The 12,744-nt window shown below is 38.2% G+C and overlaps 1 protein-coding gene and 1 pseudogene across 1 annotated transcript in view; both read left to right on the top strand.

The window, feature by feature from the left end:
• MAGI2 (membrane associated guanylate kinase, WW and PDZ domain containing 2) overlaps nt 1-12,744 on the top strand; it is a 1,339,714-nt gene that overhangs the window by 1,035,095 nt on the left and 291,875 nt on the right. The gene's annotated exons all lie outside the window — the stretch shown is intronic.
• Nucleotides 10,125-10,963, top strand: LOC101324889 (pyridoxal phosphate homeostasis protein pseudogene; annotated as a pseudogene).

Below are 12,744 nucleotides of genomic sequence, written 5' to 3'. Positions count from 1 at the left end.
GAAGGCAGGAAGAGAGTGAGGTCCTGGCACTCAGTGCCTCGGGGCCTTTGCTGCCAGGCTGCTGTGTGCTGGGCATCCATCTTTTGGGATCTCAGCTCTAACAACCATGGGAGGAGAAAGAGGAAGTGAGGTGGCAAATATTTGGACAGTGGAATCAGTGTTTTCTTGTCTGAGCAGATGAGATGAGTGAAGAGTCCAGTATGTTTGCTTGTTTGGGTTTCGTGCTTGAGCAACTAAGTGGACTGTGGCACCTTTAACACAGAAGGAGAAACAAGTTTGGAGGGTTTTAGCTAATGTTTTAATAACTCATAAGACATGAGGAATGAGGCTAAGTTAGGTAATATGTGAACATGACTTCTATGTAAGGTTTACGTCCATAAAGTTCAACATCTATAAACTCTCATCAAAGACAACTAAGTTCTCAATTCCACAATTTATATTTTCTTTGTTGAGTTTTATTTTATGACTCCCTTTTTGATTCCTTTTCAGGAAGAAGTGGTAGCAGTAGGATTCATTTTATATTGCCAGCAAAGTCTACACTGTTAACAGCTCAGTGGGATGGGAGAGGGGAAGAATTACATGCCAAAGTCTACAACACAGAGAATGCATGGTGCTTCAGGCACTGAACAGCTGCTGAAAGGAAGAAGGAGCAGCCTTGTTTTCCATCAGATTCTTCTAGGTTTTTCCAGATGGGGGAACAACCACAAATGGGGGAAAGTTATACAGAGACAGATTTTGATTTATTTTTTAAAATAGCTTAATGACAGAGCTACCCTACAACGGAATGTGTTGTCTAACTAATAACAATATTCATTCACTGAGAGTTTCGTGGCACTAGGCCAAACTCTTAAAATATAATATCTGATTTAATCTCTACAATAACCCTGTGGTGTAGATACCATTATTCTTATTTTGTAAATAAGGAAACTTAAGTCCAGAAAAGTTAAGAAACTAGCCAAGCTCACATCATCAGTACATAGTAAGGCTGAGATTCAACCCCTTCTTGACCACTGTGCTGCTTCCTTCCAGGAGAGTCGCTAGCTCCCTAGCATTGGAGGTTTAAGGCGAGGCTAAATGGTCACTTGTCAGGTGTTTCTGCTCTGGCTGGAGGTTGAACCGTATGGCTCATAAAGTCACCATCTCTCAGGTGTGGCATTATGTGCTCCTCCTTTACCTGCCCTCTCTTCCTCTCACCCCCCCACCACCACCGCTGCTAACTCTGTGTGTTATATGTGTTGTGTGTGTATGTATGTGTTGAACTGATTCTGTTAAACAAATTCCATATTTTTTATTAATGGAGAAAGACATTGAGGGAAAGTTCTAGTTAGAAGAGAACAATACATTCCGTTTTCACTAACATATACCCTGTCTGCATATCTTATATACCTCTGGCTGGCTGGTTAAAAAGACAGCTTCAAGGTCAATACACAGAACGCATGATATTTTATGCGTGTTTTTTTTTTCCTTACAGTATAACCCAGTGTTTTGCTGGGAGGAAGCCAGCAAATATATCTTGCAGCCATTTCCCCTTTTTTATCAATAAATGGTATCTTTTGTTATTAAGAAGTACCAAATTATAAAGGTGTTTCAAAACTTCTTGGAACAAGAAGACCTATGAAGTAATTTTTGTCAAGTATGTCATTTAGATAGCCAAGTTATCTAAACACAGAACTTAGAGCCCTCAGAAGATTTCACGTGATCATTACAGTTCAAATGAAACTATGTTCTGTGAAAAGAAATCTATGTATACGTAAAATTGACCTAACTAGTTAGACTAAGGTGTAATGAAGTAGAATCCCAGGGCAGATCTCTGAGGCTCCTAATTCCAGACTGCCTTCTGGTTTAGTTTCAAGCCTGGGACACAAGAAGGAATGTAGTATATCTGAAGAAGTGATCCCAAGAGAATTCACTTCTACATAGGATGTAGAAACATCTTTAAAGATTTTACATCAGTCCAAGCATATGATGTCTCTTTTACTCAAAGGAAAAAGTCTGAATGCCCTTTGCTCACGTAGCTGAGATGTTGAAGTGAGGAATGAGGTCCTCAGAGAAAAATGAATTACAGGAAGAGGATCATTACAGTTCAGTACTGAGAATTTGCATCATACTCTGTTCATCATAATCTAACACCCAAGTATGTATCTGATATCCTTGTCCAGTAAACTGCTGGCATCATAGTATAAGATAGATGAGATAGTGACTATAAAAATATTTTGAAAACTGCAAAACAATGCTTCAATTATAAGTTAGTGTTATGGTGATTTTCCATTCTCAAACATCTTAACTTGCCACTTTCTCCATTTTAACTTACTACGCTGACGCTGACGTGCATTCTTATCTTTTCCCTTCTGGGTGTTGTCAATCTGTCTAATTAGATTATAGAACCATTAGGTGGAGGCCAATGGCTAATTTTTGTGTTTGGTATGGAAACAATACACTGTTGGCATTTAATCTTCCATAGTCTCCTGTTCTGGCTCAGCAGGGTGTAACCTTACATCTTCTGAAAGCTCACTAGAGTGAACATTTCCCTGCAGAGGGTGAGAAGAAGACAAGAAGGACAAATAAATTTCCATTCAATACTCAAAGAGTTTTTTCTTTTTACAAGCGTGTGATAGCGAAGCCACTAATCTATAGAATGGAAAATCAGCCTGAATAGATGTAAAAGAAAACAATCAATATGCAGTAGTTGTTTTATGCAGCACTGTTCAATTCCAAAAGAACTGACAGTCTGTAGAAGCAAACAACAATATATGTTATGCCATCTGGGAAAAAAGCAAAGCAAATAATTCATATGTGGAACCTTTATGAGTGTCTCAAAACTGTTGAAGGAAAGCTGACTCAGTATTCCTTGGAGAATCATGGGTGAAACAAGAGTAGGGAAAGTATTAATTTATCTAGTTTTTAAGTAAAGAAAGAAAGAAAAAACACACAGCAAAGCTCCAGGATTCAGAGTTTATCAGTTCTGCGGCCAGCATCCCGGATTGCTCATCTGCTGTTCAATATAGTTTATAAAATCTCTAGGGATTTAGCAGTAGCTACTCACTCTGAGGTTAGAATTTAAGTTCTGCTCAAATTCTTAATAAAAAAAGTTTCACGTTTTCTTCTTTATAGTTGAATGCCTCTTGGTTTGCAACTAACTTTACTATGGCTTCTTCTGGAGCTTTTTTTAGCTTAATTGACAGTATATGCTGAGGCCAAGGCAAAGAAAACAAAATTGCCCACTTCCCATTGATAGGTAGATTCTGAAAGAGTTTGATAGGTTAATAATAGAAAATTCTTTTAGCAGCTCTGTTTTATGATATATACCCGAAGGGTTACAGAGTTCATTTTCTTCTCAGCTAGTAAGTAAAGCACCCTTTCTGAAAATACTATTAACACCACTTGGAATTCATGTAGAAACCAACATAAGGATCTCAGAATGTTTAAAGAGCTTCTTCTCTAATCCCCTCAATGTAAATGGAAGAAGGACAGGAACTAATTGCATCTGTTTCAACACTAAAATGCGACGTAAAAGATGAATTTTTATTTCTACACACCCAGTTTCATTACTGGGCGAAAATTTGGTGAAAGAGAAGGAATACATAAGCTTTTATTCATTGCTTGCTGTGCACCTTGGAAAATGTAAGGGAAAAGAGACAAGTTTGTATCTGACAACACTTCCATCCAAAGTAATAGCTATAGGGGACAAAGGGACACTGTAAAAGAGACTATCTGTTAGTGATATGAACAAGAAATGTAATTTGAATTTATTGTCAATTTCTGAGCATCTATTTTACAGAGTTAAATATTCTAGTGAAATCTTATGTGCTTAATATATTAATTGAATTATGTATGTATATTTATTAACACAACTGTAAAACCTTCATAATAAATATTGATTTTGAAAACTAAAAAAAAAAAAAAAACAGCAAAGTATTGTAGATAATTCTTCATCACTCATGACAGATGGACACCTAAGAAACTTCCCAGTGGGCATCCTGGGACATATCTGTGGAAGTACCCAACTCAAAGACTTATGATGCAGTGAAATATCTTCTCTGACTGATTGTGGAAATAGCAAAGCTTCCATCATGGGAAAGGTTTAAAAGAAGAATGTGTTTTGGAGTGAGCCCAGGGAAGTATAAGAACTTGTTGAAGCAAAGCAAAATCAGTGCTAAGAAAGAAGGAGAAGAAGAAAGAGATAGGGAGAAAAAATGACCATTTCTTCCACAAAATGAAGCACATGTTTGTGTACCTGCAAACTGATTCTAAAGTTAAAAACTTACTAAAATGAAATGGGCCAGAAATGAGGTAGAAGCAGAACAGAAAAAAATCTCTAATTTTGAAGTCTTAAATTTATTAGCATCTTAATGTACATTTAATCCTTGTTGGAACAGTTGCAATTCTGAATATAATAGAGTCTGAGCTAATTGGCTGAGAATGATAATATCCTTTAAAACGAGCTTCTGGCATAATGTCCAGTCTTCTCTAGGCCTATAATTACTGGTGTGTGTATGTGAGCAAGGAACTATGTGATTCAGTTGGACTCAATGGGCTAGTAATAATACCCCTGATCAACGTTTGAAACCCTCCAAGGAAGAACCCAGTGTGAATAGCATGACTAAATTCTATAGACAGCAGTGGTTGTAAGAAATAAAAGGAATAACAGGGTATGTGACCTCTATCATCAACTCTTATTTTTGGGAAAACGGCACAATATGCAACCCTGCCAAGTATATGCCAGTTAACGTGATTCATTTTGGATGTGCATTGGCCCTCTAGCCCACAAATGTCCGGATGATGTCTCTCACTTAATGCTAGGTCATATCATTTAATGATTTCACTCAGTTGTGTGAAATCAAAATGCAAACACTTAATTCCAAGTGGGAGACAACACAAAATGGTAACCAGAACAGTTGGCTTGGAAACTTGTGAAAATAACTTCTCACTTTCTTGCCTCAGTATCCTCTGTCCAAAAATATGACGGTAAATTAGATTATGTCATAGGTCCTCTCCAGCTCTAAAATAATATAAATGGACAATTGTGAGCCACAAAATTATAAATATTGGTCTAATGACAGTATAAAACTGTGGCCTTTAGATAGAATTCCCAAATCAGCAAACTGGATAAAGTTCATCCGTGATAAAACAGTATGCCTGACAATTAACTCTGGGAATCAATGTCCTATCCTCTGATAGAAACAGCCACAATAAGTTGAATACAATCTAATAGAATCAAAATATAAATACCACCAAAGGCAAAGTCAGCTAATTTAATAGTTCTAATAAATATATACACAAGAAACTACGTAGCTAAAAAACAACAACATTAAACATTTAATTATCTTGGAGCATGACTTGGACACACTACACAGTCACTATAATTGATTGAGAAAAGAATGATGGTTAAAGTCACCAAGCAAAAGGCAATAGGCTGAAAAACAGTCAACTCAGAGGCCACGAGGCCATGTGTGGACATGCCCCTTGTTAACACTGATAAACTGTTACTGATGGAGCCAGTTCTAAACGTTCAAAGTTACGGATCATGCTGCCCAGGGCTAGCTGTGAGAAATTTGTATTATAACTGATGTCCGTCTTCGTACTCAGCTTCTTTTTCTGTGCCCTCTTCATTTCTTGATAATATAATAATTCCACAGCAAGTTCTTTGTCCTACAAAGTTCCACTCTTCTTCTGTGTCCATCGTGCCTCTTCTCTCTCCCATCACCACCACACAAACATTTAAGATAAGTCAGAGCTGCTACTTCCAAGATACTTCTTATTTTGATAGGTGAGTCCTGAACCAAGGCCAAGACATAAGTTATTTTTATAGAAAATGAACATGTTACATTAGTGTGCCTTCTTAATTCCATAATATAACTTATTTTCTTTTAACCTCCTTCGGGGAGCTGTAAGGCATCGTTTTTATATCTTTGGAAGTCATAAAAAAGCAATAAAGAGGCATTATAAATACTTAATCTGCATGACATCCTATTAATATGTCATTGTAAAATGCATCCTATCTAACAAAACGTCAATAGCAATAATATTCATTCTGAGAACATAGTAGGTGGCTCCTGAGCTACTGGTTAAAGTCTTCTATTGTACTAATGCCATTTAAGGCAGTGTGGGTTCATTACAGTATTATTTGAAGAAGAATCAGTTACAAAATCAATCTGTCATTGCACTGTGTACCATGCACCAAGGCTTCAGCTGAATGATAAATAGTACAGAAACATTCCGTTTAATTAATCTCTCTAAGACAAATGGAGGAGAGGCCTTTCAAAGTGAACAGTATCTTAGTATGGGTTAACTTAGTATAGGTTGACATGTGTCTCCATGCTAACCCATGTCTCCAGAGCTCCTAGTCCCATAGCTTTCTGTAATTTTAGGTCATAAATGCAATATTTTTTTAAAGTCATTCTTAAAAAATCATTGTAGTATCAGGAGTATTTAAATTGACACAATAGCAAATAGGTGTATGATTTCTTTTGCCTCTGAAAAAAAAAGATGTTGCTTAACATATGTGGATACAGCCTTAAATGCAGAAAAGTAAACGAACAATGCCCTACTGGCCATTGTGCATGACAGTTCACAACATTGTGCATGACAGTTCACAAACAATTCAGTTGATATATTTCTTTATATCAAAAAGTAACATATCTTTTTTCTATTCTTTATAACTTTTTTCATACATATTTTGATTTTATTATTTTGTTTGTGTTAGTTACTTTGTTTCTATTCTTTATTATTCAAGTTGGAAAATCCATATTTGATGTTTTAAATTGACAACCACATAGATAGAACTTGAATTTTTTATGTTATTAAGCTTTGTGTCCATTTCCTTGTCTTGTAATCGGCCCTTCACTAGGCAAAATATACCCAAAGCTATTTGTCCTACATGATTGAATAATTTTCATAGTACTTTTGGGGGCAGCTAAAATTTACCTGCCTAAATTTCATTCTTGACCTTCGTATTTCTATACGCAAATTAAATGCCTCTAATTTTTAATTTAAGAAAAACATTAGCATTTGAAAATAAAATTTGCAACTTTTTGGGTGAGGTTTTCTCCCAAAATTCCATTTCAACTAAATTTGCTTTGCTTGCCTATATGTGTGTGTGTGTGTGTGTGTATATATATATATATATATATATATATACACACACACACACACACCCATTTCATGTAATACTGTGTTTGTATTAATAGGCCCCCTCTGATCCTTTAACAAATTAAGATTTTTTTTTTTTTTTTTTTTGTGGTATGCGGGCCTCTCACTGTTGTGGCCTCTCCTGTTGCGGAGCACAGGCTCTGGACGCGCAGGTTCAACAGCCATGGCTCACGGGCCCAGCCGCTCCGTGGCATGTGGGATCTTCCCGGACCGGGGCACGAACCCCTGTCCCCTGCATCGGCAGGCGGACTCTCAACCACTGCGCCACCAGGGAAGCCCCAAATTAAGAATTTTTGAAAAGTGCCAAGGGTTTGCATACTGACTATTTTTTTATTTAAAAAGAAGAAAAAAAAGCCTAAATGTGTTATCAGTATATGAGCACTTACGAAGGTATTCTACCTCTATTGACCTGGAGTTATGGTCTAGAAAAGATACTATGTGTCCTCATCTTTGCCTCTTTCTTTACTACATTGAAACATTCTCATGCATCAGATGAAGTTCTAATTTTAAAAACTTCAGTTATCCCTTTAGTCTCTTTATACTATTATTCTGTCACAACCTTTCATAGGCAAAAATGAAAAATTATTCTTTACCTATTACTTCCCTCTTTTCATATCCATCCCCTTGATCTTCTGTAGCTTGGCTTCTGAAGCCACCACTCTACCCAAGCTTCTGTCTCATCAGCACTCCCAAATCCAGATGCTTTGCTGGGAGTTCATTGCTCTTGAACTCTCAGAAGTACTTAACATTGTAGACCACACCCTCCTCCTTGAAACTCTGCCTTGCCTTGTTCTGTGACAAAGCTCAGCTGACCTTTTCCTACTTTTCTAGTTGCTCCTGGAATCTGGTTTCCTTCTTTCTCATTTTCCCACTGCCCATGGGAATTGCCTTTCATTCCATCTTTTGTTTTTCTTTTTCTATTTTGCTTCCTGGAAGAGCTCATCCATTCTCATTCTAGCTTAGCTACTTATTAGCTGTGTAATATAAGGCAAGTTGTGTAGCCTCTCTGTACCTCAGGTTTCTCATCAGCAAATTGGAGATACTATTTGATGTGAAAATTAGAGTTAGTGTGTAGAAAGCATTTAAAATAACCCTTGTCATAACATAAGTAACATAAGTCAGTTGCCATCAGTCATAACATAACATAAATAAGTCATTTGTTACTAGCCATGATCATTATTTGCTATCATTTCATCACACTTAAAACTACATCTTCATCTTTGATTTGTGTTTCCATATTTTAAACTGCTTTTAAGTTATGATCCACAAAATATTCCATCAACAACACTTCAGACACCAGCATGGCCAAAACAGAGGTCAGTTTCTTGGGCCATATTTCCTTCTCAACATGGCTCATCCTTTCAAATGCCATCTTTCTATCACTGATACTACCATTTTCCAGGTAATCAACATTACATGGTAATTTAACATTTTTCTTTCATTGTCTACATTAAGCTTATTATTTAGCTTGTCAGATTTTCCTTTGTAATTTAGTTTGAATTCACTGAATTTTGTTGCTTTCCAATGCTCTGCTTGGTCCAGATCCTTACCACCTTACACATGAACTAGTCATCCGTATCTCTACTCCCAGCATCTTTATTCCAACCAAATAATATCTTATAAACACCACGTTCAGTATGTCATATTCCACCCAATGTTCTTCTACTCAAGAAGTTAGAATCCAAAAATCTAACTATACCAATAGTTGTTAAATAATTGGGAATTGTAGAGCTGATGTTGCTTTTAAAATACATATTGAAAATTTAAGTTCATAAACTGGAAACTCAAATAAAATCTGAGAAGTATAAATATTTTATTATTTTTTATAGAAGGTTAATAAAGTAAGCAGGAAAGATCATAAAAATGTTCCAGTAAACACAAACATATCATACAAAAGGGCCAACAGTAGTATAATTACAATAATGATAGTAACTGACATTTCTTATCTATATTACACTTTACAACATATTTTGACATAAAATATTTCATTTGCTTTTCACACTAATTCAATGAAAAAGGTGTTGATATTAACCCATTTTACAGAATTAAAAACAGAGGTAAGGTTAAGCAGCGTACCAGAGATCATACGTCAGGAAGAGATGGAGACAGAACTTGCCTTTGGGTCAAGTTCCATTGCATAATTTGAAAGGCGTCAATAATCATTTTTTAACAACTTACTACATTTTTGAAACCTGGTAATAGAACCTAATGAGTGCTGAGTGAATTACCTACCATATAGGCTGGAATAATTCTAAATTACTGTATATAGAACCACATCTAATACAACTTGGGTTTCACAATAGATAATCTATACATCTAAACCTCACGAACTATCTTACCACTGCTTGGCAAACCAGGAGTATAGTGTCTAGAAATGAATAAATAGTATTATCACTTTAGTACTAAAAGGTATCTGCCTCTACTTAAGTTCATTAGCCAAAGGATCAGAAGCCATTACTCATTTTTTAATAACTGTCTTCATAATTAACAGCTTATATAACAGTAATATAGGTGAAAATATGTAAAATGCTTTTTACAAGCATAAATAAAATTAGTTTATTTTACAAATGTTGTCCTTTGAATATAAAATAGTCTAAAATTATAGAGTTGACAAAGATGAACATATGACTGAGTTTTAGGTGTCAATGCTCCCTTTCTTTTCTATATGTGGGATTAATATTCAGAGAGCTCAACTGACATTGCCTATTGATTACAGAAATTATGAAGATGAAGCAGAATTTTCCTGGATATACTTAATGCTCTGGAAAGAATGCTAATGATAGTTAAAACATTTGATCCTGAATTGAATGTATGTATCTCTCTATTCACTTGACTGTTTTAAGTAGGATTTAAAACTCTTTGGTGAAATTATTCAAAAATTTCTCAGTTGCAGATTACTTGGCATTGGCTATTACACTGCCTGTCTTATGTAAACATTATTCTTAAGACCATACCAGGACGTTAGTCCCTGGGGGATGTGGAGCGCTGGCAGCAAGCCACGGAGCTGTGGGATGGGTTCGCCCTGAGGGCAGTGAACAAGCGCGTGCAGCAGGGGGGTAGCGCGGCAGCTGCGGGAACTCCCAGCCATCCAGCCCCAGCTAGTAGCAGTCAGCAAAACCAAACCTGCAGACATGGGGATCGAGGCCTACAGTCACCAGCAGCGCACTTTCAGGGAGAGCTATGTTCAGGAACTGCTTGAAAAAGCATCAAATCCTAAAATTCTGTCTTCATGTCCTGAGATCAAATGGCACTTCATTGGCCATCTACAGAAACAAAATGTCAGCAGATTGATGGCTGTCCCCACTCTCTTCATGCTGGAAACAGTGGATTCTGTGAAGCTGGCAGACAAAGTGAGCAGTGCGTGGCAGGAAAAAGGTTCTCCCGAAAGGTAAAAGGTTATGGACCAGATTAACACCAGCGGAGAGGAGAGCAAACGTGGCCTGCCCCCATGGTGGCCGTGGTGGAACACATAAACACCAAGTGCCCCAGCCCGGAGTTCGTGGTACTGATGACCCTCGGGGGCTTTGGGCATGATCTTGGTCAAGGACCAGACCCAGACTTCCAGGTGTTACTGCCCCTCTGGGAGGAGCTGTGCAGGAAACCGAGCATCCCTACCAACCGGGTGGAGCTGAACACGGGCCTGTCCGTGGACTTCCAACACACGATTCAAGTGGGATCTGCGAATGTCCGAATAGGAAGCACCATTCCTGGAGAGTGAGATTACTTCAAAAAAGCTGCCCTGGACAAGCTTGCAGCAGAGCTGAAGGCTCCGGCGGCAGAGGTGGCCCAGGCACATTGAGCAGCGGCCCAGCTCAAGGGCCGGGTCCAGGAAGACAAACTATGCACTCACCTGGGCTTTCACTTTCACATCCTCTACGTCACAGCACGACCACGCCCTCCTCAGGACCTGGAGAAGGCACGCCTACGATTATGTGTGTTGATGGAAACCATCTGACTTAGTGTCTGACACAGGAAGCTCACTTCAAGCAGTGACTTTGGATTAGATTCGAGGAATCCAGACTTTTCTGCAGAACAGGTGCCTGGGCACTAGCCAGGACTTGAGTTCAGGCTTGAACGTTGCCCAGCAGCACCAACTAACCCATGAATGCCTTTCCCAGGTTAAAACTTGGTGACTGATGCCTATAATCTCCAAAGTCAGAGCGATTCCAACTTGTCATCCACTTCAATAGAAAATTCCCTGTTACCAACTCCGTACAAACCCACTGAGTAGCCGTCTCTGCTGCTCTGGAGCAGTGTGGTTTCTGCCCCCGTCTCCACCCCACCCAGTAAACGTTGGTCTCCACTCTGGCATGGCAGTACCGGTAACTTCGGGACCTGGCTCGAGTGAGTTCGCCAAACCCACATTGTGTCTGATGAGAGCTGTGTCCTTGGCCATCGTGTGGTGCTGACCCCGAAAATTACCGGGCAACTAACAGCAGCGGTCCTTGGGCCTTTCTAACATCCTCCTCCAGGGACAGGACTTTGAGCTTTTGCCCCAGGCCCTATGGTGATGAGAATCAAATGATATGATTCTTCTGCCACCATAGTTCCCGTTATGATGATTACTTATCTCATAGCTCCCCAGAAATGAAAGATCCCCTCAAAGCCGGTTCAGGCTCATGGTTTCAACAAGGCCTGGTTTTGAGTTTCCTGTTCCTGGGAGCACTTTTTAGGCATACTAATAGCCTCCCCTCCCAACCATGTTTATAAGGCAGAATTTTGCAAGTCTTGACATTAATAGAGTAGCTAGCTCTTCGAAACTCGGAAAGCACAATTCTCGGATAGTCACGAAGGACGACTGTAGTCTGGGTCGTTGTTTGTTTTCCAGGTGGGTTTTTCATATTTATTCAAGCCCCACTCTTTAATTTTATGAAACAACTCCCATGAAGCTGCTGCCGAAATGTAACTTTGTAAAACTTAAACCATTACGATTCCTGTACTATTTCACTCAAAGCTATAGTGTGATATTTCAGAGTCTATTAAATAAAAATGTGAGTTTGAAAACAAACCAACGAACCACACCAATGACTTTCAGGAGCCTGAACTGAAGTGTTGATTCGAGATAGAACTGGCCTTAATAACCAATAGAAAAGGCCACTGTGAACATGTGACTAAGTGGCAAATGGATAGCTCACTTGTTCCACTTTCTCAGAACTTCCAATATTTAGAGCATCATTGAGCATTTCAGTAAAAAAAAAAAAAAAATACAGTCATCTGGTACCGAAATTAGTGCATAAAACCATAATTTTATATCCTAGGGATCTTCTGCATCATAGCGTTTTTCTAATAAGCTTCATTAATATTTGGCAGTATGTCTTTTATTTAAATGACTTGATGACAGTTTCAAAGGCAAGAACACTGTAGATAGCACTTTATTTTATGCCCATAGTTGGAATGTGGACAAGAAACCAGTGTCAACTAGTGAAGCAGTAGCCAAGTTAAAATGGATTTAAATTGGAGAAACAATGAGCTTATCAAAGTGCTGTTATTTTAAATGCCACCCAGTAGGAAAAGTAGACAATGCAACCCACATTCTACCATGAGAAATACTTTGCTTGAGTTCATCATTAACATTACTGATGATTAGAGGGAGAG

Source organism: Tursiops truncatus, chromosome 9, assembly GCF_011762595.2.
Source record: "Tursiops truncatus isolate mTurTru1 chromosome 9, mTurTru1.mat.Y, whole genome shotgun sequence".
In the NCBI taxonomy this organism is placed as follows: domain Eukaryota; kingdom Metazoa; phylum Chordata; class Mammalia; order Artiodactyla; family Delphinidae; genus Tursiops; species Tursiops truncatus.
This window is presented reverse-complemented; position numbering and strand designations above follow the sequence as displayed.